The sequence below is a fragment of the Octopus bimaculoides genome, chromosome 8, assembly GCF_046866305.1.
Source record: "Octopus bimaculoides isolate indiv1 chromosome 8, ASM4686630v1, whole genome shotgun sequence".
Classification (NCBI taxonomy): Eukaryota; Metazoa; Mollusca; class Cephalopoda; order Octopoda; family Octopodidae; genus Octopus; species Octopus bimaculoides.
The window spans coordinates 97,542,738-97,546,135 of NC_142935.1; the positions used below are offsets into that span (position 1 = coordinate 97,542,738).

At 39.4% G+C, this 3,398-nt stretch overlaps 1 long non-coding RNA gene across 1 annotated transcript in view; it reads left to right on the forward strand.

The window, feature by feature from the left end:
* Positions 1–1,882, forward strand: part of LOC128248530 (uncharacterized) — a 4,646-nt gene extending 2,764 nt beyond the window's left edge. Inside the window, exon 2 of the long non-coding RNA XR_008264705.2 lies at positions 579–1,882. This is a non-coding gene — a long non-coding RNA (uncharacterized LOC128248530). The remainder of the gene's footprint in view (positions 1–578) is intronic.
* Positions 1,883–3,398: the final 1,516 nt, after the last annotated feature.

Below are 3,398 nucleotides of genomic sequence, written 5' to 3' on the forward strand. Positions count from 1 at the left end.
TGCAGTCAACATGGCGGCTACATCTTAGTAATAAGCTGGTGGTGGTGGTGGTGGCGATAGTGACTGTAATAGTGTCGCTAGTAAATGTGGTGGTGGTTGTGGTGGGATGGTGGGAGGGAGGAGGGTGAAAGCAGAAGAAAAAAAGATAAAAGACCCAGAAGAGATGCGGCTTCATCGTAAACTCTCTTGACATCATCATCGTCATCCTCACCGTCACCACCACCACCACCATCACCACTGCCACCACCACCAACACCACCATCATCATCATCGTCATCATCACCATCATTATCAACTGCAATAACATCAAGCAACGAAATTAACAATAACATCGTCAGCGATTATTGTCATCAATGTCACCATTCTTCTTCTTCTTTCTCCAGATCACCATCATCATCGTCATCATACACTCGTGTGATTTAATTCAACGGTTCTTTCTTTCCATTTACCCAATGTGGTACCAGTTATTACCGTAGGTATGTCTGCACGAGTGCTGTTTGTTTGCGTTGACAAAATGTTCTAGCTCTGATCTGTAATTGTTATTTTGACATTTACATCTTTCCTTTTAACATTTTCAGCATACCAAAGCATAGACAGAAACATGGAAAGTAAAGACCCCCCACCCCCAAGGTCGTTGATGACCATTGGATTGCACCTAGAGAGTTCCCCTCCGAGGCACAGTCCGGGCAAGGTTGTTCTACGGAAGACCAGCAGTCACCCATGCATACTGGCCTCCCCTCTCCACGCCGCTGATGTTATCCAAGAGAATGGCAAAGGCTGATACAACTTTGCATCAGTGACAACGTCGCAAATCATTCTTGCAGCTGAGTGAACTTGGACTACATGAAATAAAGTGCCTTGCTCAAGAACACAACACATAGCTCTGTCCGGGAATCGGAATGACTACCTCATGATTGTGAGCCCACCGCTCTAACCACTGAGCCATACGCCATCACAGATAGAAATATATAGAAACACATCAAACCCCTAGATGTAGGCATATGTCTATTTATGTATTTATGTATGTATGTATGTATGTATGTATGTATGTATCACATCCCTTTGAAAAAGGGATATTGTTAGAAACGTCATAAATGACTTCTTTTTTATTTTCTGTTTTAAACTAATTATGTTGGTCGTGAATTCATATTGCTGTTGTCCGTATTTTTTTCTTGTTTGGCCATCTCCCACTCTCTCTCCCCACTCTCTCGCCCCACTCTCTGTCTTCTGTTCTCTTCCACTCTCTGTCTCTCCCCCTCTCTCTCTACTCCCTTCCTCTCTCCTCTAATATACATGTGTGTGAGTATGTATGTGGACGCACACACAACTACATGCTTATGTATATATTTGCGCATTGAACTATATATGCATATGCATGAGTGTGTATATGTGTTTGCGTGTGTGTGTGAGAGAGAGAGGGGAGAAAGAGAGAGGGGAGAAAGAGAGAGAGAGACAGACAGACAGACAGAGAGAGAGAGAGAAAGAAATAGCGAAAGGAAGAAAACGAAGGAGAGTTATTTGCAAACGCTTAAATAATTTTTCTCCTCTGACGTCTAATTCTACTTCTTGTCCAAATTCATGGACTGTTTTAGAATAACTGTTTGCTTCAAAAACGAGAAGATTCAAACAAGTCCATGAAAAAAAATAATCTTCAAATGTTTCACTCATCTCAGAGAAAATACCAATAATAGGAACTGCACACAGAGACGTGTAATATGTGAAGTAGTGCTGATAAATTAAACAGTATCGAAGCTAAGTAAAGACTGCATCTACCCAAGGTTATATTGCAAAATTACGCAATATCTGGAATATTCAAATAATTATGTTAAAATATTTAGCAGTAAAAAAATCAATCCAATTCATTAAAATGGTAACTTCAGAATTCTTTTCTTTCTCTAGTTTCTATTTTCCAAAAATGTTATTAAATTAATTTTTTACGGGTTTCCATAATTGCTTATGTTGCTGCTACTGTTATTGTTGTTAGGATTTTTGCTTCGCTAATTTTCCCTTTTAACTCCAAACCGGCCCTGATCAAGAAAACTTGAGATCAGCTTTAATATTTAAAAGAACAAAGAGCGGTTCAAGAGAGAATTGTCTGCGGTCGAACGACCGCGTACAGACGACCATAATAGCTTGCATCATTTCTAGACGTGACTCTATTTGTTGTTGTTGTTGCTGAGGCTCAATGTGGTTCATACACACATACACACACACACACACACACACACATATACTTGTTGTAGTAGTAGTAGTAGTAGTAGTAGTAGCAGCAGCAGCAGCAGCAGCAGCAGCAGCAGCAGCAGCAGCAGAAGCAATGATAATGATTTTAAGAAGGTGGTGATCTGGCAGAAACATTAGCACGCCGGACAAAATGCTTAGCGATATTTCGTCTGCCGTTACGTTCTGAGTTCAAATTCCGCCGAGGTCGACTTTGCCTTTCATCCTTTCGAGGTCGATAAATTAAGTACCAGTTACGCACTGGGGTCGATGTAATTGACTTAATCTCGTTGTCTGTCCTTGTTTGTCCCCTCTATGTTCAGCCCCTTGTGGGAAATAAAGAAATAAGAAACGTTAGCACACCGGGCGAAATGCGTAGCGGTATTTCGTCTGTCTTTACGTTCTGAGTTCAAATTCCGCCGAGGTCAACTTTGCTTTTAATGCTTTCGGGGTCGATAAATTAAGTACCAGTTACGTACTGAGGTAGATGTAATAGACAGGATCCCTCCCCCAAAATTTCGGGCCTTGTGCCTAGAGTAGAAAGGGATAATGATTTTAAGTTTTGACAGAAGGGCTACAGTTTTTAAAGGGAGGGGACTAGTCTGTTACATTGACTCCAGTATTCAACTGGTACTTATTTTATCGACCTCGAAAGAATGAAAGCAAAACTATTTTCCACTACACGTAGAAACTAATTTCATAACTTCTTCACATTAACTTTGTTTTTATTGGAATGTTGCTGAATATTATTACTTTTGTATTTTTTTTCTTTCTCGACGCATTTTTCAATTAATTTTGACTTATTTGAGTATGTACTTCAGCTTTTCACTGCCGACCTGATAATGTTGAATCATAACTACTTAGATTGATAACCGACCCCAAGTATACTGCTTAATAATACATGTAGCATAAATACAGCAATAAGAATAATCCGTTTTCCAATATGAAATATATCGGCAGACAACAAGTCTCAATATATACGCTATACTGATATATATATATTTATAAACAAATAATCAAATAGAGAGCATATCTGCATATGGCTAGTGTCATTTACTATGAGATATTATCAAGTATTTATTACCAAGTATTTATCAACTATTTATTACTAACCAACCGTTATCTATCGTCTATGCTCATGCGCGTATACGCTCACACTCGCACACACAAACGCGCATATA